Below are 26,587 nucleotides of genomic sequence, written 5' to 3' on the forward strand. Positions count from 1 at the left end.
AATAGGTATTTATTTATTGCCATTTTATTCATTTTTATTTTTTATTGTTTAAAGTATTACAAATAGTAGTACATATGTCTCCTTTTTCCCCCATAGACCTCCCCGCAGCCTCCCCCACTCCCAGCACATGTGATAACACCCCTTGTGTCTGTGTCCATTGGTTATGTTTATAGATATGCATACAAGTCCTTTGGTTGATCTCTTACCCCCCCTCCCCACAATCCTGCCCTGCCTTACCGCTGAAGTGTGACAGTCTGTTCCATGCTTCTTTGTCTCTGTATCTATTTTTGTTCATCAGTTTATAATGTTCATTATATTCCACAAATGAGTGAGAAAATGTGATATTAATCTTTTCTGACTGGATTATTTTGCTTAGCATAATGTCCTCCAGTTCCATCCATGCTATTGCAAAAGGTAAGTAACACTTCTTTCTTTTTTATAATTTCTTTATTGATTAAGGTATTGCATATGTGTCCTTATTCCCCCATTAGCCCACCCCCATTTCCCCAACTCATCCCCCTGTTGTCTGTGTCCATTGGTTAGACTTATATGAATGCATACAAGTCCTTTGGTTGAACTCTCCCTCGTACCCCAACCCTCCCCTACCTTCCCTCTGGGGTTTGATGGTCTGTTCGATGGTTCTCTATCTCAGGATCTGTTTTTGTTCATCAGTTTATGTTGTTCATTATATTCCAAAAATGAGTGATATCATCTGATATTTATCTTTCTCTTACTGGCTTATACACAGTATAATGCTCTCCAGTTCCATCCATGCTGTTGCAAATGGTAAGAACTCCTTTTTTACCACAGCATAGTATTCCATTGTGTAGATGTACCACAGTTTTTTAAAACACTCATCTGCTGATGAGCACTTAGGCTGTTTCCAAATCTTAGCTATGGTGAATTGTGCTGCTATGAACATACGGTTGCATATATCCTTTCTAATTGGTGTTTCTAGTTTCTTGGGATATATTCCTAAAAGTGGGATCACTGGGTCAAAAGGAGTTCCATTTTTAGTTTTTTGAGGAAACTCCATACAGTTCTCCACAGTGGCTGCACCAGTCTGCATTCCCACCAGCAGTGCATGAGGGTTCCTTTTTCTCTGCATCATCGCCAGCACCTGTCCTTTGTCTATCTGTTGATGATAGCCATTCTGACAGATGTGAGATGATAACTCATTGTCATTTTGATTTGCATCTCTCAGATGATTAGTGACTTTGAGCATGTTTTCTTATTTCTCTTGGCCTTCCTTCTGTATTCTTTCGAAAAGTATCTATTTAGGTCCGTTGCCCATTTTGTGATTGGATTGTTTAGCTTCCTATTGTTAAGTTGTATAAGTTCCCCGTAAATGTTGGAGATTAAACCCTTAGCAGTGATAACATGGGCAAATATGTTCTCCCATGCAGTGGACTATCTTGTTGTTTTGTTGGTGGTTTCTTTTGCTGTGCAAAAGATTTTTATTTTGATGTAGTCCCATTTGTTTATTTTCTCTTTCGTTTCCATTGCCCTAGGAGCAGTATCAGTGAAGAAATTGCTTTGGCATATGTCTGATATTTTGCTACCTGTGGATTCCTCTAATATTTTTATGGCTTCCCATCTTATGTTTAAGTCCTTTATCCATTTTGAGTTTATTTTTGTGTATGGTGTAAGTTGGTGGTGTAATTTCATATTTTTGCATGTATCTGTCCAATTTTCCCAACACCATTTATTCAAGAGACTGTCTTGACTCCATTGTATGAATGTTCATGCCTCCTTTGTTGAATATTAATTGAGCAGAGCGGCTTGGGTCAGTTTCTGGGTTCTCTATTCTATTCTATTGATCTATATGTCTTTTCTTGTGCCAGTACCAGGCTGTTTTGAGAAGAGTGGCTTTGTAATACAGCTTGATATCTGGTATTGAGATCTCACCTACTTTGTTCTTTTTTATCAGGATTGCTGCAGCTATTCGGGGCCTTTTTTTATTCCAGGTGGATTTTTGGAAAGTTCATTCTAGGTCTGTGAAATATGCCGTTGGTATTTTAATGAGTGCGTTGAATGTATAGATTGCTTTGGGTAATATGGACATTTTGATGATGTTGATTCTACCAATCCATGAACATGGTATGTTCTTCCATCTGTTTATGTCTTCCTCTATCTCTTTTTTCAGTGTCCTATAGTTTTCTGCGTATAGGTTTTTTACCTCCTTAGTTAAGTTTATTCCTAGGTATCTTAATTTTTTGGTGCAATGGTAAATGGGATTGCTTTTTTAGTCTCTCTTTCTGTAAGTTCATTATTGGTATATAGAAATGCCATAGATTGCTTGGTGTTAATTTTGTACCCTGCTACATTGCCAAATTCATTTATTAAGTCTAATAGTTTTTTAATGAATTCATTAGGGTTTTCTAAGTACAAGATCATGTCATCTGTGAATAAGGACAGTTTTACTTCATCTTTTCCAATTTGGATGCCTTTTATTTCTTCTTCTTGTCTGATCGCAATGGCTAGTACTTCCAGTACTATGTCCGACAGGAGTGGTGAGAGTTGACATCCCTGTCTTGTTCCTGTCCTTAGGGGAAATGGTTTTAGTTTTTGCTCATTGAGTATGATGTTGGCTGTAGGTTTGTCATATATGGCTTTTATTATGTTGAGGTATGATCCTTCTATTCACACCTTGCTGAGAGTTTTTATCAAGAAAGGGTGCTAGATTTTGTCAAATGTTTTTCCTGCATCAATTGTTATGACTATGTAATTTTTATCTCTCAATTTGTTTATGTGATGTATCAAGTTTATTGATTTGCGAATATTGTACCATCCTTGCATCCCTGGAATAAATCATGCTTGGTCACGGTAAATGCTCTTTCTGATGTACTGCTGGATCTGATTTGCTAGAATTTTGTTGAGGATTTTGGCATCTATGTTCATGAGGGATATTGGCCTGTAATTCTCTTTCATTGTGTTGTCTTTATCTGGTTTGGGTATTAGGGTGATGCTGGTTTTATAGAATGAGCTTCAAAGTCTTCCTTCCTCTTGATTTTTTTGAATACTCTTAGTAGGATATGTGTTAATTCTTCCTTGAATATTTGTTAAAACTCCCCTGTGAAGCCATCCCATCCCGGGCTTTTGTTTGCAGGAAACTTTTGATGCCTGCTTCAATATTTTCCATATTTACTGCCAGTTGAGATTTTTAGATTCTTCCTGATTGAGTTTTGGAAGGTCATATTTTTCTAGGAATATGTCCATTTTCTCCAGGTTGTCTAGTTTGTTAGAACAGTTTTTCGTAGTATTTTTTAAACAATCTTTTGTATTTCTGTGGGGTCTGTTGTTATTTCACCTCTTTCATTTCTGATTTTCTTATCTCCTCTCTTTTTGCTTCTTGGTGAGCCTGGCTAGAGGTTCATCAATCTTGTTTATCCTTTCAAAGAACCAGCTCTTGGTTTCATTGATCTTTTGTATTGTTTTTTTGGTCTCTCTGTCATTTATTTCTGCTTGATCTTTATTATCTCCTTCCTTCTGCTAACTCCGCGCTTTTCTTGTTGCTCCCTTTCTAATCCTTTGAGTTGTAGAGTTAGATGATTTATTACCATTTTTTCTTGGTTTTTTGAGGTAGGCCTGTAACGCTATAAACTTACCTCTCAGGACTGCTTTCATTGTGTCCCATAGATTTTGGATTGTTGTGTTTTTATTGTCAATAGTTTCCAGGATGTTTTTATTTTCTTCTTTGATATCTTTGGTAACCCAATCACTGTTTAATAGCATGCTATTCAGCTTCCAAGTGTTTGAATTTTTGGGGCTCTTTTTATTGTAGTTTATTTCCAATATTATGCCATTGTGGTCTGAGAAAATGCTTGATATGATTTCAATCTTCTTGATTTGGGGAGACTTTGCTTGTGACCCAATATGTGGTCTATTTTTGAAAATGTCCCATGTGCACTTGACAAGAATGTATATTCCATGGATGAAATGTTCTGAAGATGTCAATTAAGTCCATCTGATCTAGTGAGTCATTTAGGATTGCTGTTTCTTTGCTGATTTTTTTTTGTTTGTTTATGGGATTTGTCCTGTGGTGTTAGTGTGGTATTGAAGTCCCTTACTATGACTGTTTTGTTATCAGTCTCTCCCTTGATATCTTCCAGAAGATTTTTTAATGTATTTGGCTGCTTTTGCATTGGATGCATATATGTTTATCAGGGTTATATTCTCTTGTTGTATCAATCCCTTAATATTATGAAGTGGCCTTCCTTATCTCTTGTTATGGCCTTCACTTTGAGATCTATTTTGTCAGATATAAGTATTGCTACCCCAGCTTTTTTTTTTTTTTTCATTTCCATTTGCCTGAAAGATATTTTTCCATCTCTTCACTTTCAGTCTGTGTGATTCCCTTGTTCTGAGGTGGGTCTTTTGCAGACAGCAAATATAGTGGTCTTGTTTTTCTTATCCATTCGCTCACTCAATGTCTTTTGATTGGAGCATTTGGTCTGTTTAGGTTTAAAGTTATTATTGAAAGGTACTTATTTGTAGCCATTTTTATTTTTTATGCCTGTGTTCTTTCTTACCCTTTTATTTCTTCTTTTTACATCAGTCCCTTTAGCATTTCTTGCATTGCTGGCTTGGTAGTGATAAACTCCCTTAGCCTTTTTTTTTTTTTTTTTATCAGTGAAGCTCCTTATTTCCCCTTCAACTTTGAATGATAGCCTTGCTGGATAGAGTATTCTTGGATTCTGGCCCTTCCTTTGCATCACTTTGTAAATTTCCTTCCATTCTTTTCTGGCCTGATGTGTTTCTGTTGCGAAATCATTTGATAATCTAATGGAAGAGCCCTTGTATATAACTTTCTGTCTCTCTCTTGCAGTGTTTAAGATTCTCTCTTTGTCCTGAACATTTGCCATTGTAATTATGATGTGTCTTGGTGTGGGTCTTTTGGGGTTCATCTTGTTTGTGACTCTCTATGCTTCTGTGACTTTTTTTCTTCCCCACATCAGGGAAGTTTTCTGACATTATTTCTTCAAATAAGTTTTCTAACCCCTGTTCCTCTCTCCCTGTTGTTCTGTCACCCTTATTACTCGTATGTTGCTTTGTTTCATGTTGTCCCATTGTTCTCTTAGGCTCTCCTCCTGTCTTTTAATTTTTTTCTCCAATTGCAGCTCAGTTTGGGTGTGTTTTGCTTCCCTGTCTTCTAATTCACTAATTCGGTCCTCCGTTTCTCGTAGTCTACTGTTAAAACTTTCCATGGCATTTTTTATTGCAGCTATATCACTCTTCATTTCTTCTTGATTACTACATAAGTTGTTGATGTTTTCATCCATATTGTTTATGAACTGTATGACCCTTATTCCAAATTCTTTTCCTAACATATTGCATGCCTCTGTTTCACTTAGCTGCTTTTCTGGCGATTCCTCCTTTTCTTTCCTTTGGGGGTTTCTTTGGCTACCCATTTTTGGTCTCACTGATTGATCTAGATGTCGAATCATGCAGGGGCTGCTCCTTTGGTTGCAGTGGCTCCTCAGGCTGTGGTTGCTCCTCAGGCAGTCATGGAAGCAGCTGCTCCTCAGTTGGCAGCAACTCCCCTGGTGGGTGCTGTTCGAAGCAGTGGTGTCTCCTCTGGCTGGTGGGGGAGGCTGCTCGCAGAGCTGCTGTTACTTGGATGGGGGTGGGCTGATCACGCGGCTGGTGCTCTTCAGATGGGGGCAGGCTGCGCATGGCTTCTACTCATTGGATGGGGGCGGTCTGCTCACATGGCTGCTGCTCCTCGAACCGGGGTGCACTGCTCATGTGGCTGCTGCTCCTTGGACTGGGGCTGGCTGCATGCTAATGCTGTTCCTCAGATGGGGCGGGCTGCTTGTAAGGCTGTCACTTCTTGGATAGGGGCAGGTTGCTTGCAGGGTTGGTGTACCTCATACGGGTGCGGGCTCCTTGCGCAGCTGCTGCTCGTCGGACAGGGAACGGGTTGCTTGCATGGCTACTGCTCCTCGGGTGGGAATGAGCTGCACATGCGGCTGCTGCTCCTCAGATGGGGGCGGGCCGCTCACCCAGCTGCTGCTCATCGGACAGGTGCAGACTGCTTGTGGCTGCTGCTCCTCTGACCAGTGTGGGCTGCGCAGAGCTGCTGCTCCTCGGATGTGGGCGGTCTGCTCGTGTGGCTGCTGCTCCTCAGTCTGGGGTAGGCTGCTCGCAGCACTGCTGTTCCTCAGACAGGGGCAGGCCACTCACCCAGCTGCTGCTCGTTGCACAGGTGCAGGCTGCATGTGGCTGCTGCTTCTTGGACTAGTGTGGGTTGCACAGGACTCTGCTCCTCAGACATGGGTGGTCTGCTCATGTGGCTGCTGCTCCTCGGTCCAGGGCTGGATCCTCGGGCGGCTGCTGCTCTTTGGGCAGGAGTGAGTGGCACATGCAGCTGCTGCTTTTTGTACGAGGGCGGTCTGCTGGAGTGGCTGCTGCTCCTCAGACAGGGGATGGGCTGCTTGCATGACTGTTGGTCCTCAGGTGGGAGTGAACCGCACATCCGGCTACTGCTCCTCAGATGGGGGCGGGCCGCTCACCCAGCTGCTGCTCATCGGACAGGTGCAGACTGCTTGTGGCTGCTGCTCCTCTGACCAGTGTGGGCTGCGCAGAGCTGCCGCTCCTCGGATGTGGGCGGTCTGCTCATGTGGCTGCTGCTCCTCAGTCTGGGGTAGGCTGCTCACAGCACTGCTGTTCCTCAGACAGGGGCAGGCTGCTCACACAGTTGCTTCTCCTCAGATGGGGGCAGGCTTCTTTTGCAGCTGCTGCTCCTCAGATGGGGGCGGGTAGTGCAAGGCTACTGCTCCTCAATTGTGGGCGGGCTGCTCTTGTGACTGCCTTTCCTCGGATGGGGAGGGCTGCTCACATGGTTGCTGCTCCTCAGATGGGAGAGCAGGCTGTTTATACAGCTGCTGCTCCTTGGACAGGGGCAGGCCACATGAGGCTGCTGCTTTTAGGCCTGGGGCTGGCTGCTTATGAGGCTGCTGCTCCTTGGAAAGGAGCGGGCTGCTCACATGTCTGCTGCTCGCGTGGTTGCAGTGCCCTGGGCTAAAGCGTTGGGCTGGTCAGAGGGGAGCATGCTTCAGAACTCATAGGAGCTTTCACCTGGGGTGGCTGGATACTCGTTGACCATGGGACCACAGCCAAGGTAGCAGGTCCCTGGCAGGGGTGGCTGTAGAGTCCCAGGTGTTCTCTGAGGGCACCCTGGGTGGAGGTAAGGCTGGGCTCCCAGTTAAAGCAGCTCTCCCCTTCAAAAACGCTAGGCCTCTGAGTACAAGCCAGCCTCCCGGTACTGTTTGCAATAGTAGCAGAGGCTTCCTAGTTAGGTGAGCCCAGTTAGCCTGCCCCCGAAGGTCCTACAGTATCTAACTGTGCCTTACTCACATACATATACACACACCCCACCCAACCACACACTTCTCTTCTGCTTCCTCCCTCACTCACGCTCTCTCCCTCACTGCAGCCTTCTTCCTTCCTCTGTAGTTGGGTCTGGGGTGTTATTGACCCATTCATGTATGGAGTTTCCTCTCCATTAATGTGGCTCTCTCTCTAGCTCCTGGCTAGACAGGATAAAATTCACCTCGACAAGACACAACACAAAGGGAACAAAACACAAATATACTCATGACACCAATAACCCCACTATAAGCAACCACCTGAGAAAAGAGAATTAGGGGAAAGAAAAGAGAGCACAAATGCTATAAAAGAGAGAGAAAAAGATAAGAGAGAAAAGAAAAAGGTAGAAAAAGGAGAATATATATATATATATCACAGAACCAATAGATAAACCAAAAAAAATATAAACACCAAACATCCAGCAAAGAGGGTGGGGGCAGAATCTGTAGCGGTTGAGTTTATATACAGAAAATAAGGTTAAGAATTGGATGAATATGGAGAGGTCCTCAGTTCAGTGTAGAGGAAGTAGAAAGGGGATTGGTGGATAAGAAGAAAGAGAACAAGAAGAAAATAATAATAATAAATTTACAAAAAACTGATTTCAAAAATGGTATAAAAAATAAAAAATAGCAAATAAAAATAAAATAAAATAGAGTGATGGAAAAATAATGGAAAAGAAATAGAAAATAAAGCAACAAATAAAAACAGGGAAACAAAGAAAAAAGAAGAAAAAAGAGATAAAATAATAATTTAAAAAATGAAAAAGTGAAGTGTCATTCCTTTGGCTGGCTTAAGATCCCAGTCTTCTGTACTGTACTGTTTCTCAAATTCCTGTTGCTGGGACTGAAGGTCTCTCTTTAGGCCAGTCCCTTTTGGACTCTCATGGACTATTTAGATTTTTTTTTTAATCCTTTGTACCATTCAGGGTGGAATCTGGGTGTGGCTATATTGGTTGCCTGGAAACTGGAGGGAGGGGCTATCTCTTCAGGACAAAATGTCTGCCCAGGTCCTGGGCTCAGGTATGACTCAGCACCAGACTCGCTGCCACTTCTCCTGGACCCCCTACTCTACCCAGACTCCAAGAGTCCACACCTTCTCCCTCACCTCAGGCACGGGCAAGTGTCTGTATCTGAAAGGTCCTATGAACTAGGTTCAGTGAAGAAAGGCACAGGCCACAGAGAGGGGAAAGATGGCTCCTCTGCGTACTCCTCTTCTGCTGGTGCTGTGCAGACTGGCCAGCCTTTCAGGCTGCACCCTCTGGGTTCAGCCGTTTGTGACTGTGGACCCAGATCTAGAATCCCCTGCAGTCCAGCAGTCCTGTGGCCTTTTATTCCACAGTCAGACATTGTACCTGTCCCCAGGGATATAGCTTGGTGCTGAACAGGTTCCCTCTGACCCTCTGGGCTCAGAGGTCTGGCAGACTCTCCTACCCATATTCTTGATTTTACCTTTCTCCAGGGATCCTCTGCCCTTCCCGGCTGCAAACTGTCTCACATGCTGAGTCTCCTTTGCCAATTCGAGTTGGATGTTATTTGTTTCAGCTGCTCATTCTATTTGTTCCGGGACAAGGCTCTGGACATGTCTGTCTATTGCGCCACCATTTTGTATCCCTCAATACTTCCTTCTTTTTTACAGTAGCATAGTATCCATTGTGTGGATGTACCAGGGTTTTTTTTTTTTCCTTATTGATTAAGGTGTCACAATTGTGTCCTTATCATCCCATTGTCCCTCCTACCCCCCCAGTCCTGCCTTCACCCTCACCCCCTGTTGTCTTGCATCCATTGCTTATACTTATATGCATGCATACAAGTCCTTTGATTGATCTCTTCCCCTTACCTTCACCCTCCCCTAACTTCCCTCTGAGGTTTGAGCATCTGATCAATGCTTCTCTGAATCTAGATCTGCTTTTGTTAATAGGTTTATGTTGTTCATTACATTCCACAAATGAGCGAGATCATGTGATATTTATCTTTCTCTAACTGACATTTCACTTAGCATAATGCTCTCTAGCTCCATCCATGCTGTTGCAAATGGTAGGAGTTCTTTCCTTTTTACAGCAGCATAGTATTCCTTTGTGTAGGTGTGCCAAAGTTTTTTAATCCACTCATCTGCTGATGGGCACTTAGGCTGATTCCAAATCTCAGCTATTGCAAATTGTGCTGCTATGAACATAGGGGTGTGTATGTCCTCTCTGATTGGTGTTTCTAGTTTCTTGGGATATATTCCTAGAAGTGGGATCACTGGGTCAAATGGAAGTTCCATATTTTGTTTTTTGAGGAAACTCCTTATTGTTCTCCACAGTGGCTGCAAAATCTGCATTCCCACCAGCAGTGCACGAGGGTTCCTTTTTCTCCGCATCCTCGCCAGCATTTGTCATTTGTTGATTTCTTGATGATAGCCATTCTGACAGGTGTGAGATGGTACCGCACTGTCATTTTGATTTGCGTCTCTCGGATGATTAGTGACTTTGAGCAAGTTTTCATATGCCTCTTGGCATTCCTTCTGTCTTCTTTCGAAAAGTGTCTATTTAGGTCCAATGGCCATTTTTTGATTGGGTTGTTTGTCTTTTGTTAAGTTGTATGAGTTCCCTGAAAATGTTGGAGATTAAACCCTTATTGGAGATGTCGTTGGCAAATATGTTGTCCCATGCAGTGGGTTTTTGTGTTGTTTTATTAACGGTTTCTTTTGCTGTGCAGAAACTTTTAATTTTGATGTAGTCCCATTTGTTTATTTTCTCTTTAGTTTCCAATGCTCTAGGAGCTGTATCAGTGAAGAAATTGCGTTGGAATATATCTGAGGTTTTGCTGCCTGTGGATTCCTCTAATATTTTTTATGGTTTCCCATCTTACGTTTAAGTCCTTTGTCCATTCTGAGTTTATTTTTGTGTATGGTGTAAGTTAGTGGTCTATTTTCATTTTTTTGCATGTGTCTGACCAAATCAACCAGCACTATTTATTGAAGAGACTGTCTTGACTCCATTAGATGTTCTTGCCTCCTTTGTCAAATATTAATTGAGCATAGTGATTTGGGTCAATTTCTGGGTTCTCTATTCTGTTCCATTGGTCTATATGTCTGTTCTTGTGCGAGTACCAGGCAATTTTGAGAACAGTGGCTTTGTAATATATCTTGATATCTGGTATTGAGATCCCTCCTACTTTGTTCTTCTTTCTCAGGATTGCTGCAGCTATTCGGGTGGTTTTTTTATTATTATTATTCCAGATGAATTTTTGGAGAGTTCTTTCTGGGTCTGTGAAATATGCCGTTGAATGTATAGATTGCTTTGGGTAGTATGGACAATTGGATGATGTTGGTTCCACCAATCCATGAACATGGTATGTTCTTCCATCTGTTTATGTCTTCCTCTATCTCTTTTTTCAATGTCCTATAGTTTTCTGATTAGCAGTCTTTTACCTCGTTAGTTAAGTTTATTCCTATGCATCTTTTTTTTGTTTGCAATGGTAAGTGGGATTGTTTTTTTATCTCTCTTTCTGTAAATTCACTATTAGTATATAAAAATGCCATAGATTTCTTGGCATTGATTTTGTATCCTGCTACATTGCCAAATTCATTTATTAAGTCTAATAATTTTAATGTAGTCTTTAGGGTTTTCTATTTACAGTATTATGTCATCTATGAATAATGACAATTTTAATTCTTTTCCAGTTTGGATGCCTTTTATTTCTTCTTGTTGTCTGATCGCTTTGGCTAGCACTTCCAGTACTGTTGAACAGGAGTGATGAAAGCGGGCATCCCTGTCTTGTTCCTGTTCTTAAGGGAAATGTTTTTAGTGTATGCCCATTGAGTATGATGTTGGCTGTAGGTTTGTCATATAAGACTTTTATTATGTTGAGATATGATCCTTCTATTCCAACTTTGCTGAGAGTTTTTATCAGAAAAAGGAGCTGGACTTTGTCAGATGCTTTTTCTGCATCAATTTATATGACTATGTGATTTTTATTCCTCAATTTGTTTTTGTGATGTAGCACATTTATTGATTTGTGGATATTGTACCAGCCCTGCATCCCTGGAATAAATCGCACTTGGTCATGGTGTATGATCTTTCTAATGTAATGCTGGATCTAATTTGCTAGAATTTTGTTGAGGATTTTAGCATCTATGTTCATCAGGGATATTGGCCTATAATTCTCTTTCTTTGTGGTGTCTTTATCTGTATTTGTGATTAGGGTAATGCTGGTTTCATAGAAAGAGCTTGGAAGTGTGCCTTCCTCTTGAATTTTTTTGCAATAGTCTGAGAAGGATTCGTTTTAGTTCTTCTTTGAATGTTCGGTAAAACTCTCCTGTGAACCCATCTGGTCCAGGGCTTTTGTTTGTTGGAAGCTTTTTGATTACTGTTTCTAACTCATCAGTAGTTATCAGCCTATTCAGGTTTTAATTCTTCCTGATTGAGTTTTGGCAGCTTGTATTTTTCTAGAAATGTGTCCATTTCCTTGAGGTTGTCCAGTTTGTTGGAGTAGAGTTGTTTATAGTATTTTTTACAATCCTTTGTATATTAGTGGGGTCAGTTGTTATTTCACCTCTTTCATTTCTGATTTTGTTTATTTGGGTCCTCTCTCTTTGTTTCTTGGTAGGCCTGGCTAGAGGTTCATCAATCTTGTTTATCCTTTCAATGAACCAGCTCTTGGTTTCATTGATCTTTTGTAATTTTTTTTGTCTCTATGTCGTTTATTTCTGCTCTGACCTTCCTTATTTCCTTCCTTCTGGTTACTGTGTGCTTTTCTTGTTGCTCTCTTTCTAATTCAAGTTTCAAGGTTAGTTATTTTTGGTTGTTTTTTGAGGTAGGCCTGTAGAGCTATGAATTTCCCTCTCAGGACTGCTTTCATTGTGTCCCATAGATTTTGGATTGTGGTGTTTTCATTGTCATTTGTTTCCAGGATGCTTTAATTTCTTCTTTGATCTCTTTGGTAAGCCAATTGTTGTTTAATAGCATGCTATTTAGCCTCCAAGTGTTTGATTTTTTCATTGTTTTTATTGTAGTTGATTTCTAGTTTTATGCCATTGTGATCTGAGAAGATGCTTGTTATGATTTCTATCCTCTTGAATTTGAAGACACTTTGCCTATGTCCTAATATGTGGTCTATCTTTCAAAATGTCCCATGTGCACTGGAGAAGAATGTATATTCTGTAACTTTGGGATGAAATATTCTGAAGATTTCAATTAAGTCCATCTGATCTAGTGAGTCATTTAGGATTGCTGTTTCTTTGCTGATTTTTTGTTTAGAGGATTTATCCAGTGGTGTCAGTGGGGTATTAAAGTCCCATACTATGACTGTGTTGCTATCAATCTCTCCCTTGATATCTTCCAGAAGTTGTTTTATGTATTTGGGTGTTCCTGTATTGGATGCATATATGTTTACCAGAGTTATAACTTCTTGTTGAATTGCTCCCTTTAGTATTATGTAGTGGCCTTCCTTATCTCTTGTTATGGCCTTTACTTTGATGTCTATTTTATCAGATATAAGTATCGCAACCCCAGCTTTTTCTCATTTCCATTTGTCTGAAAAAAATTTTTCCATCCCTTCACTCTCAGTCGGTATGAATCTTTTGTTCTGAGGTGTGTCTTGCAGACAGCAAATATATGGGTCATGGTTTCTTATCCACTCCGCTACCCTATGTCTTTTGATTGGAGCATTTAATCCATTTACGTTTAATGTTATTATTGATAAGTACTTTGTCGTCATTTTTTTTTCTTAATGTTTGTGTTTCTTCTTGTCTTTCTGTTTCGTCTTTTTATAGCAATCCCTTTAGCATTTCTTGCATTGCTGGCTTAGTATTGATAAACTCTCTTAGCCCTTTTTTTGTCTGTGAAGCTCCTGATTCCACCTTCAATTTTGAATGATAGCCTTGCTGGGTATAGTATTCTTGGATTCAGTCCCTTGCTTTGTATCACTATGTATGTTTCATTCCATTACCTTCTGGCCTGGTGTGTTTCTGTTGAGAAATCAGTTGATATTCTAATAGGAGATCTCTTTTAGGTAACTTTCTGTCTCTCTCTGGCAGCCTTTAAGATTCTTACTTTGTCGTTGGTGTTTGCCAATTTAATTATGATGTATCTAGGTGTCAGTCTTTTGGGGTTTATCTTATTGGGTCTATCTGTGCTTCTTGGACTTGCATAGTTTTTTTCTTGCCAATATCAGGGAAGTTTTCTGTCATTATTTCTTCAAACAGGATTTTTATTCCTTGCTTCTCTTCCTCTCCTTCTGGTATCCCTATTATTCAAATATTGTTTCCTTTTGTGTTGTCCCAAAGCTCCCTTAGGCTCTCCTCTTGCTTTTTAAGTCTTCTTTCCAGTTGCTGCTGTGTTTGTGTGTTTTTCCCTACCTTGTCTTCTAATTCACTGATGCAGTCTTCAGCCTCTTCTAGTCTACTGTTTAAGTCTTCCATTGTGTTCTTTATTGCAGCTGTGTCATTCTTCATCTCCTCTTAGTTCCTTTTCATGTTGGTGACATCCTCATTGAGCTCCTTATAATTCTCGTTGAGTTCTGTGTATTTGTCATTGAGTTGTGTGTATTTGTCATGCAGCCATTTGAGCATCCTTATAACCATTACTCCGAATTCTTTCTCTGACAAGTTACTTGCCTCAATTTCATTAATTCCCTTTCTGGTGATTCCACTTTTTCTTTCCTTTGGGGGTTTCTTTTTTTGTCTTCCCATGTTTTGCTGTAATGTTTTAATTGTAGATATGATTGCTTTGTTACCCAGGTTCTTTTGGGGATGGCGTTACTGGTGTAACCTCTCAGTTCTCCTGGGCTTGTTAATCTAGCGTAGCTCCCTACTTGAGCTATTTGGGTTCTCTTGATGTAGGCCTGCAAGCTGGAAAGGCGCAACTGCTGTGTAGAAGTCAACAGCTGTGGAGGGGGGTGTCCCAATTTTTGCTGTCTTGCACCCTTGGTTGAAATTGTGTGTGCCCATAGGGGACTCACAGTTGCACCCAGGAGCTGTCTGTTGGGGTGGTGGGGCTCAGGAGGCCTGTGCTCTGGAAAGGTATGAGTTTTGTCCAGAGTTTTGTAGTTTTCAGGATGGCAGACTCAGCTTTTACTGCTGCCTCCTTGGTTGGATACACGAGCACCCAGTGGTGACTCACAGGGGCATCTGCAGTGCATTTGCCAGCAGGGTGTACTGGCACACTCTGAAGGGCCCTGGCGCTAGAGCCACACGATCATGGTGTCTGTGGGCAGGTAACCCATAAAAGGGAATTCGGAGTTTCTACAGCCCAGCAGTGCACCCCTCTTTGTATAAGTGCACACCCAGCAAGGGCTCACAGTGGAGCCCAAGGGCTGCCTATGGAGAGGTGGGCTTGGGATGCCTGCATGCTGGAAAAGCATATGACTGTAGTGTCCAGAGTTCTACAGCTGTGGGGTGGAAAGACTCAGTTTTTGCTGCTGTGCTTGTGGTTGGATACGCACGTGCTCCCAGTGGCGACCCACAGGGGCACCCACGGTGCATTTGCCAGCATGGAGCACTGAAGCACTCGGAAGGGCCCTGACATTGAAGCCGTGCAATCAAGGTGTTTGTGGGCAGGTATCCAGGATGAGCGAATTCAGAATTACTACTGCTGGGGGAGTGCGTCCCTGTTTATCCAAGATCACACCCAGCGGGAGCTCATAGCGGCTCCCAAAAGCGCTGTGTGGATCCATGGGCTCAGGGGGCCTGCTTGCTGGAAATGTGCTACTGTGGCAATGCGTTTGCTGGCACAGAGCTCTGATGCATTCTGAGGGGCCCTGGTGCTGAAGTTGCGCAGCTGGGGTGTCTGTGGGCAGTTATTCAGGAAGAGGGAATTCAGAATTTCTAGTATGGGGCAGTGAGCCCTTATCAAAAGGCTTACCCAGCGGGGGCTCACAGTGGCTTCCAAAAGCAGACTGTGGAGTGGTGTACCCTGGAGGTCTGTGTGCTGGAAATGTGCATGTGACTGTGGTGTCCAGAGGTCTGCCACTGGGGAGGAGGAAGTCGCACTTACTGCTGCGGGAGCGGTGCACTTTTGAAGGTGGATCTCCCAGGGCCAATGGTTCTGCAGGTGGGGCAGCAGGATTTTGGCTGGAGTGGCTGCTGGGTTGTGGGCGGTATCCAAGGCCTGTCTGGGTGGTGGTGCTGATGAGTTCCTAGAAGAAGCCGCTCTCCCTTTCAAGATGGTGTGGGCTCCGTGCTTGTGTCCAGCAGTCCTGGAAGTGCCCGCAGCAGTGGTAGTCTATCCCTGTCCAAAAGAGCCTGGTCTGCCAGTCCCTGCTGCTCCTGCCAAGTTTAACTGTCCCTCACTCACTCAAACACACACCACACAGATCCACACACTCCTTTCACCCCCTCACTCACTCACATCTTCTCTCCACCTCCGTCCTACCAGCCGCCATCTTTTTTCCTCTGTACCACAATATTTCTTTATCCACTCATTTCCTGATAGTCACTTAGGCTGTTTCCAAATCTTAGCTATTGTAAATTGTGCTGCTATGAACATAGGGATGCATATGTCCTTTCTGATTGTTTCTATTTTCTTGGGATATAGTACTAGAAGTGGGATTACTGGGTTAAATGGAAGTTCCATTTATAATTTTTTGAGGATATGCTATACTGTTTTTCACAATGGCTGCACCAGTCTGCATTCCCACCAGCAGTGCAAGAGGGTTCCTTTTTCTCCACTTCCTCTCCAGCACTTGTCGTTTATTGATTTGTTGATGATAGCCATTCTGACAGGTGTCAGATGGTACTTCATTGTTGTTTTGATTTGCATCTCTCAGATGATTAGTGACTTTGAGCATGTTTTCATATGTGTCTTGGCCTTCTGTATGTCCTCTTTTGTAAAGTGTCTATATAGGTTCTTTGCCCATTTTTTGCTTGGATTGTTTATAATACTTTTGTTAAGTTGTATGAGTTCCCTGTAAATTTTGGAGATTAAACCTTTATCTGAAATAACATTGGCAAATATGTACTCCCATGCAGTGGGCTTTCTTGTTGTTTTGTTGATGGTTTCTTTTGTTGTGCAGAAAATTTTTATTTTGATGTAGGCCCATTTGTTTATTTTCTCCTTAGTTTCCATTGCCCTAGGAGCTGTATCAGTAAATATATTGCTACAACAATTGTCTGCTATTTTGCTGCCTATGATTTCTTCTAAGATTTTTATGGATACCTATCTTATATTTAAGTCCTTTATCCATTTTGAGTGTGTTTTTGTGTGTGTGTGTGTGTGTATGGTGTAAGTTGGTGATCTCAATTCATATTTTTGCATGTATCTGTCCAATTTTTCCAACACCATTTATTGAAGAGACTGTCTTGACTCCATTCTATGCTCTTATATCCTTTGTAAAATATTAATTGAGCATAATGGCTTGGGTTCATTCCTGGGTTCTCTGTTCTGTTCCACTGGTCTATGTGTCTGTTCTTGTGCCAGTACCTGGCAGTTTTGAGAATAGTGGCTTTGTAGTATAGCTTGATATCTGGTATTGTGATCCCTCAACTTTGTTCTTCTTTCTCAAGATTGCTGCAGCTTTTCAGGGTCTTTTTTAATTCCAGGTGAATTTTTGGAGAGTTTGTTCTATGTCTTTGAAGTATGCCATTGGTATTTTAAGGGAGATTGCATTGACTCTATAGATTTCTTTTCTTAAAACATATTTTATTGAGAAAAGAAGATCACTGCCAATGGGAAGGCATACTGCAAGATAGTGTGTGAGTGAGAAAACAAAGGGAGAGTGTGTAGTCGCACGGGGAGTGTTTGTTTGTGAGTTGAGGGACAGCTATACTCCAGGAGACTGTGGGGGACTGCTGGACGGGGCTCCCCTGACCAGGCAGTCCACACTGCGGCTGGGTTCCCTCCCTGAGCGACTGGCTCTGACAAGGAACCACGCCATCTTGAAAGGAAAAGTGGATGTTATCAGAAGCCTGAAAAGCCCGAGTAATTTACAACTACGGCACCCACCGAAGAGCTGCGTTCCCAAGAACATCGGTCCCCAAGTGACACAAGCACATGGATTCAGAGAAGCTCTACACTCCCTCATGGAAAGTCAGATTTCACCTGGATAAAGGAGAAAGAGAACTACATAACCAGACACCCGGAGAAGAGACATCATGGGGAGACAAAGAAACAGCCCGCATATGAAAGAAAAGCAGGCATTACCAGAAAAGGAAGTAAACAAAATGGAGGCAAGCAACCTGTCAGAGAAAGAATTAAGAGAAATGGTCATAAGGTGGCTGAAAAGAATGGAAGACAAATTAGACAATATGAGTAAGAACCAAGAGAAAATGAAGAAGAACCAAGAAGAAATGAAAAATGACATTGCTGCTGTAAAGAACTCAATAGAAAGCATCAAGAGTAGACTAGAAAAAGCAGAGGACCGCATCAGTGAGCTAGAAGACAAGGTAGGAAAAAAATACCCAAGTAGAGCAGCTTCTAGGAAAAAAAGTTAAAAAGCAGGAGGAGAGCCTAAGGCAGCCATGGGCAAACTACGGCCCGCAGGCCATATCCAGCCTGTTCAGCTGTTCTATCCGCCCCTCGGAGCCGAAAGAGTGGAGGGTTCTCTTGCTCTCCTCTCCGCTCCTTTACTTTGAATTTATATTAGTTCACACAAACACTCCATCCATGCTTTTTTTCCGGCCCTCCAGTCCAGTTTAAGAACCCATTGTGGCCCTCGAGTCAAAAAGTTTGCCCACCCCTGGCCTAAGGGAAATTTGGGACAACACAAAACAAAACAACATCAGCATAATAGGGGTGCCAGAAGGAAAGGAAACTGAGCAAGGAATAGAAAACCTGTTTGAAGAAATAATGACAGAAAACTTCCCTGATATAGGGAAGAAAAAAACCCACACAAATCCAAGAAGCGCACAGAGTCCCAAGCAAAATGAACCCCAAAAGACCGACACAAAGGCACATTATAATTAAATTGGCAAACACCAATAACAAAGTAAGAATCTTAAAAGCGGCCAGAGAGAGACAGAAAGTTACCTACAAAGGATCCTCCATCAGATTAGAGACTGATTTCTCAGCAGAAACACATCAGGCCAGAAGGGAATGGAATGAAATATACAAAGTTATGCAAAGGAAGGGTCTGAATCCAAGAATACTGTACCCAGCAAGGCTAGCAATCAAAATTGAAAGTGAAGAGGGAAAAAATGGTGGTGGAATAGACAGACGTGTCCCACGCCTTGTCCCGGAGCAGATATAAAAAACAGCTGAGGGTCGTACGGGGAGTGTTTGTTGGTGAGTTGAGGGACAGCTATACTCCAGGAGACTGTGGGGACTGCTGGACGAGGCTCCGCTGACTGGGCAGCCCCTACTGCTGCTGGGTTCCCTCCCAGAGCGACCAGCTCGGACGCAGAGACCACTCCATCTTGAAGGGGAAAGTGGATGTTATTGGAAGCCTGAAAATCTACAACTACAGCAGCCACCGAACAGCTGCAAACCCCAGAACACCGGTCTCCAATTGGTGCAAACACACAGATTCAGAGGAGCTCTACACTCCACCATGGAAAGGTCAGGGATAAGGTGAGGTCTCTGATCCCGGCAGGAGAGAGAAATGCACGCACTGTGGGAGCTGGAGGACTGGGGGAAGTCTGCGCCTAGAAAAATCCGTGGATGTTGGGGCTGGCATCATCCATGAATGTGGAAGGGGGTCCTCAGAGCTGCTAACAGAAGGGAACCCTAAAATGCAACCCATTTTGATCTGACGCAAAAGGACAGGCTAAAAAATTTAAAAGTGTGCCAGCTGCTTAGACCCAAGGGGGAAAAAAGACTGCACAGACTTGCATGCAGCCATGGAGTTCGCCCACTAACGCTGGCTCTTTTTTTTTTTCTATTTTCTTTTTCCTCTTTAAATCCTGGCTTCTGATTGCTAAGCCCAATACATAGGATCATCCAATTGGGGACACCCTAAGAGACTGCAGGGGAAAGTTGTTTTTGTGGAACCTGGGGATCAGAGCGGGGAATAACCATCAGAGTACCAGCTCTGGGGCAACCCACTCCCACAAATCGGTATTGAGTGCCACAGGGAAAACAGGATCTAAGCACTGACTAGAGAGGACCTATAGATCTGGAGGTCAATCCAGAAACACTGCCACCCCGTGGTTGAATCACAAATTGACTCTAGTGTAATCACAAATAAAGGAATACAAGAAATTAAGACACACTGCCTGCTTAAAAATCAGGACTGGCTTACAACACTGAGGAACAGTGGAACGCAGGGAACTGCAATACTGTCCTTAGTAGGAAACAGGCGTGCCAAACAGAACAGTAGAGGAAGTGAATGACCTTCACTACTGCACTTGTTTTTTTCATCTTTTACTTAAGAAACTAATTTTTTTTCTTTTTTCCTCACTTGATTTTACCTTTTTAATTATTACATTTTTATTTTCAATCAGAATTATTACTACTACTATTTTACCTTTTTTTTTAAAAGTGTCATTTTATTTTCTCTTTATTTTACTTTGGGATTAGTGTTCTACATTCTATTTTCATCTTTCTTTTAGCATCATTTTACTCTATCTCAACTCTACCTTTATGCTATCACTCTCTGTGGGAACCTCTTTCACGTACCGCGTGGTTCAAGGTTCCGGTTCAGGGTTTGGGTTCTGGAGAAGGCCGCACAAAAATGAAAAGAGACTTGGAAAAGTATTAATTTGGAAATATTGGGAGCCAGGCGGGAGCCCAACTCTAGTGGAAGGACTACCCTTTGCTCTGGCCTTGCAATCCCTTTTATTGAGACTATGGGATACGCCCATAACCTTTAGGCAGGAAATTCCAATAACAGAAATTTACATGAAACAAACAGAGGTGGAGGCTGCTTCAGCTAACAATGTTTCAACTAAACAGTGAGTGATCAAAACAATTAAGGTTGTTGACCAGCCTTCCCAGTTTCCTGTCCACATCTTTCTATTAGTGGTAGAATGATTGGTTTCCAGCAACTCTCTTGCTAACATTTCCCCTTTTGGTGTCCTGTTTATCTTACCCTTTTCCTGCTTTAGATTTTCCCTATTTTTTTCTGTTTACCCCCTGATAAAATTTCACCCTACTTATATATCTAATCTACAATCCCCTGCTCCAATTCTATACACACCTCTCTCTTCGCTGTCTTAACTATCCAAAAAATTGTCTTTCTCTCTGTCCTGTTGCTGTTCTTTGCTTGAATGGGGATTATATCAAATTTTTATGCTTTTTTGGGAGATTGTTTTACTTATTCTTTTTATTGTTTGTTTGTTTTTTTGTTTGCTTTGTTTTTGTTTGTTTTTTTGCTTCTGTTTTCCCTTGCCTCACTTGGTATTAGTTGGTGTTGTAGTTGGTATTAATTCCCAGGTACTTGTTGCTGGCATTTCCTGGGATTAGTGGTTGTTCTATTGGAGTTTTTTCCCCATATATATAGTTTGTTCCCCTCTTCTTTCTTTTCTCTCTTACTTTTTTTTCCTTTTCCCAATTTCATTTTTGCACTCCTTTCTTTTTTTCTCTTCCTCTTTCTGTCCTATCCTCTAATTTGCCTATCTCTGGTGGTCACCTTTATTTGGGGTTATTAATATCGTGAATACATTTCTCTTCAGTGCCTTGTGAGTTGTACCTGGTTGTGTTGTATTTTGTGCCTTTAAATGCATGCAGGAGAGAGAGGACTACATAACCAGACACCTGGAGAGAAGAGACAATGGGGAGACAAGAAACAGCCCGCATATGAAAGAAAAGCTGGCATCACCAGAAAAGGAAAGAAACGAAATGGAGGCAAGCAACCTTCCAGAGAAAGAATTCAGAGAAATGGTCATAAGGTGGCTGAAAAGAATGGAAGACAAATTCGACAATATGAGCAAGAACCAAGAGGAAATGAAGAAGAACCAAGAAGAAATGAAAAATGACATCGCTGCTGTAAAGAACTCAATAGAAAGCATCAAGAGTAGACTAGAAAAAGCAGAGGACCGCATCAGTGAGCTAGAAGACAAGGTAGAAAAAAATACCCAAGTAGAGCACTTTCTAGAAAAAAAAATTAAAAAGCAGGAGGAGAGCCTAAGGGAACTTTGGGACAATACCAAATGAAACAACATCCACATAATAGGGGTTCCAAAAGGAGAGGAAACTGACCAAGGAATAGAAAACCTGTCTCAAGAAATAATGACAGAAAACTTCCCTGATATAGGGAAGAAAAAACCCCACACAAATCCAAGAAGCGCACAGAGTCCCAAGCAAAATGAACCACAAAGACTGACGCCAAGGCACATTATAATTAAATTGGCAAACACCAATGACAAAGTAAGAATCTTAAAAGCGGCCAGAGAGAGACAGAAATTTACCTACAAAGGAACCCCCATCAGACTAGCGACTGATTTCTCAACAGAAACTCATCAGGCCAGAAGGGAATGGAATGAAATATACAAAGCCATGCAAAGGAAGAATCTGAATCTCAGAATACTGTACCCAACAAGGCTATCAATCAAAATTGAAGGTGAAATCAGAAGCTTCCAAGACAAAAAAAAAAAAAAAAAAAAAAAGGAAACGAAGTGAAGAGGGAACACAAGGGTAAAGAATAAAAATGCTGACAAATAGGTACCTATCAATAATAAATTTAAATGGAAATGGAATAAATGCGCCAATCAAAAGACATAGGGTAACAGATTGGATAAAAAAAAAACAAAAAACAAAAAAAACATGATCCATATATATGCTGTCTACAAGAAACCCACCTCAGAAAAAAAGACGCACACAGACTGATAATGAAGGGATGGAGAAAGGTTTTTCAGGCGAAAGGAAATGAAAAAAAAAACTGGGGTAGCAATACTTATATCTGACAAATTAGAACTCAAAGTGAAGGACATAACAAGAGATATGGAAAGCCACTTCAAATACTAAAGGGAGCAGTCCAACAAGAAGAAATAACTCTGTTAAACATATACACACCCAATACAGGAGCACACAAAGACATAAGAAAAAACTCCTGGAGGATATCAAGGGAGAGATTGACAGCAATACAATCGTAGTAGGAGACTTTAATACCCCACTATCACCATTGGACAAATCCTCTAAACAAAAATTCAGCAAAGAAACATCAATCCTAAATGACTCACTAGTCCAAATGGAATTAATTGACATCTTCAGAACATTTAACCCCATAAGCACAGAATATACATTCTTCTCAAGTGCACATGGGTCATTTTCAAGGATAGACCACATATTAGGACACAGGCAAAGTCTCTTCAAATTCAAGAAGATAGAAATCATGTCAAGCATCTTCTCAGATCACAGTGGTATAAAACTGGAAATCAACTACAATAAAAACAATCCAAAAAAATTAAACACATGGAGACTAAACAGCATGCTATTAAACAATGACTTGGTTACCAGAGAGATCAAAGAAGAAATAAAAAACATCATGGCAACAAATGACAATGAAAACACAACATTCCAAAAACTATGGGACACAGTGAAAGCAGTCTTGAGAGGCAAGTTCAGAGCTCTACAAGCCTACTGCAAAAAAAAAAAAAACAAGAAAAAATGGTAATAAATTACCTAACCCTACAACTCAAAGAGTTAGAAAGAGAGCAACAAGAAAATACCAGGGTGAGCAGAAGGAAGGAAATAGTAAAGAACAGAGAGGAGATAAATGATATGGAGACCAAAAAAACAATACAAAATATCAATGAAACTAAGAGCTGGTTCTCTGAAAGGATAAACAAGATTGATGAACCTCTAGCAAGGCTCACGAACAAGCAAAGAGAGAGGACCCAAATAAACAAAATCAGAAATGAAAGAGGAGAAGGAACAACAGACCCCAAGGAAATACAAAGGATTGTTAAAAATTACTATGAACAACTCTATTCCAACAAAATGGACAACCTAGAGGAAATAGACATATTCCTAGAAAAATATAACCTTCCAAAACTCAATCAGGAAGAATCTAAACATCTCAATAGGCCAATAACTACACAAGAAATTGAAGCAGTCATCAAATAGCTCCAGCAAACAAAAGCCCTGGGCCAGATGGCTTCACAGGGGAGTTTTAACAAACATTCAAGAGAGACCTAAATCCTATCCTCCTCAGACTATTCCAAAAAATTCAAGAGGAAGGAACACTTCTAAACTCCTTCTATGAAGCCAGCATCACCCTAATACCAAACCAGATAAAGATAACACAATGAAAGAGAATTACAGGCCAATATCCCTCATGAACATAGATGCCAAAATCCTCAACAAAATTCTAGCAAATCAAATCCAGCAGTACATCAGAATGATCATACACCATGACCAAGTAGGATTTATCCCAGGGATGCAAGGATGGTACAATATCCTCAAATCAATTAACTTGATACATCACATAAACAAATTGACAGATAAAAATCACATAGTCATATCAATTGATGCAGAAAAAGCATTTGACAAAATTCAACACCTTTTCTTGATAAAAACTCTTAGAAAGGTGGGAATAGAAGGATCATACCTCAACATAATGAAAGCCATATATGACAAACCTACAGTCAACATCATACTCAAAGGGCAAAAACTAAAACCATTTCCAATAAGAACAGGAACAAGACAGGGATGCCCACTCTCACCACTCCTGTTCAACATATTGCTGGAAGTACTAGCCATTGCTATCACACAAGAAGGAGAAATAAAAGGCATCCAAATCGGAATAGAAGTAAAACTGTCCTTATTCACAGATGACATGATTACTGTACATAGAAAACCCTAAAGACTCTATCAAAAAATTATTAGACTTAATAAATGAATTCAGCAATGTAGCATGATATAAAATTAACGCCAAGAAATCTATGGCATTTCTATACACCAATAGTGAACTTACAGAAAGAGAGACTAAAAAACCAATCCCATTTACCATCACACCAAAAAAAAATAAGATACCTAGGAATAAACTTAACTAAGGAGGTAAAAGACCTATATGCGGAAAACTACAGGACACTGAAAAAAGACATAGAGGAAGATATAAACAGATGTAAGAACATACCATGTTCATGGATTGGTAGAATCAACATCATCAAAATGTCCATACTACCGGAAGCAATCTATAAATTCAATTCACTTCCCATTAAAATACCAACAGCATATTTCACAGACCTAGAAAGAACCTTCACAAAAATTCATCTGGAATAAAAAAAAAGAAACAGTATACCTGCAGCAATACTGAGAAAGAAGAACAAAGTCGGGGGCATCCCAATAATAGATATCAAGCTGTATTACAAAGCCGCTGTTCTTAAAACAGCCTGGTACTGGCACAAGAACAGATATATGGATCAATGGAATAGAATAGAAAACCCAGAAATCGACGCAAACCACTATGCCAAATTAATATTTTACAAAGGAGGCACGAACATACAATGGAGTCAAGGCAGTCTCTTCAATAAATGGTGTTGGGAAAATTGGACAGATACATGCAAAAAAAAATTAAACTAGATCACCAACTTACACCATACACAAAAATAAACTTAAAATGGATACAGGACTTAAATATAAGATGGGAAACCATAAAAATACTAGAGGAATCCACAGGCAGCAAAATCTCAGACATATGCCAAAAGAACTTCTTCACTGATACTGCCCGTAGGGCAATGGAAGCTAAAGAGAAAATAAACAAATGGGACTGCATCAAAATAAAAAGCTTTTGCACAGCAAAAAAAAAACCATCAACAAAACAACAAGAAACCCCACTGTATGGGAGAACATATTTGCCAATGATATCACTGATAAAGGTTTAATCTCCAACATCTACAGACAGCTTATACAACTTAATAAAAGGAAGATAAATGATCCAATAAAAAAATGGGCAACGGACCTAAACAGAATCGTTTTGAAAGAAGACAGAAGGAAGGCCAAGAGACACATGAAAACATGCTCAAAGTCACTAATTATCTGAGAGGCAAATCAAAACGATAATGCAATACCATCTCACACCTGTCAGAATGGCTATCATCAACAAGCCAACAAAGAACAAGTGTTGGCGAGGATGCGGAGAAAAAGGAACCCTCATGCACTGCTGGTGGGAATGCAGACTGGTGCAGCCACTGTGGAGAACAGTATGCAGTTTCCTCAAAAAACTGAAAATGGAACTCCCATTTGACCCAGTAATCCCACTCCTAGGAATATATCCTAAGAAACTAGAAACAGCAATCAGAAATGATATATGCACCCCTATGTTCATAGCAGCACAATTTACAATAGCTAAGATCTGGAAACAACCTAGGTGCCCATCAGCAGATGAGTGGATCCGAAAACTATGGTACATCTAGACAATGGAATACTATGCTGCCATAAAAAAGAAGGAATTCTTACCATTTGTAGGAACATGGATGGAATTGGAGAACATTATGCTATGTGAAATAAGCTAGTCAATGAAAGAAAAATATCACATGATCTTACTCATTTGTGGATAATAAAAAACATTATAAACTTATGAACAAACAGATACAGAGGCAGTAAATCATCAAACAGACTGTCAAATTACAGCGGGAAGGTTAGGGAGAGGTGGGGGAAATAAGAGATCAACCAAATGACTTATATGCATGCATATAAGAGTAACCAACCGATGCAAAACATTGGGGGTTGAGGGCATGTATGGGAGTGGGGTGGGGGGGGCAATGGTAAGATATGTACACATATAATACCTTAATTTTTTTAAAAAAAATGAAAAATAAACTAGTTAACTATGAAAAAAAAAACACAGACCTGGAGACAGGGAAGCATCGATCAGACTGTCAAACCTCAGAGGGAAGGTAGGGGAAGGTGGGGGTAAGGGGGAGAGATCAACCAAAGGACTTGTATGCATGCATATAAGCCTAATCAGTGGTCATGGACAACAGGGGGTGGGTGCATGCGTGGGGAGGGGTTTGGGATGGGAATTGGGGGATGAGGACAAATATGTGATACCTTAATCAATAAAGAAATTAATAAAAAATAATAATAATAACTTTAAATGTAAGTGGATTAAATGCCCCAATCAAAAGATATAGGGTAATGGACTGGATAAGAAAACATGACCCATATATCTGCTGTCTACAAGAAACCCACCTCAGAAAAAAAGACGCACACAGACTGAAGGTGAAGGGATGGAAAAAGATTTTTCAGGTGAAGGGAAATGAAAAAAAAGCTGGGTTAGCAATAATTATATCTGACAAATTAGATCTCAAAGTGAAGGACATAAAAAGAGATAAGGGAGGCCACTTCATAATACTAAAGGGAGGAGTCCAACAAGAATAAAGCACTCTGTTAAACATATAAGCACCCAATACAGGAGCA

The sequence above is a fragment of the Plecotus auritus genome (assembly GCF_963455305.1).
Source record: "Plecotus auritus genome assembly, chromosome: X".
NCBI classification, from domain to species: domain Eukaryota; kingdom Metazoa; phylum Chordata; class Mammalia; order Chiroptera; family Vespertilionidae; genus Plecotus; species Plecotus auritus.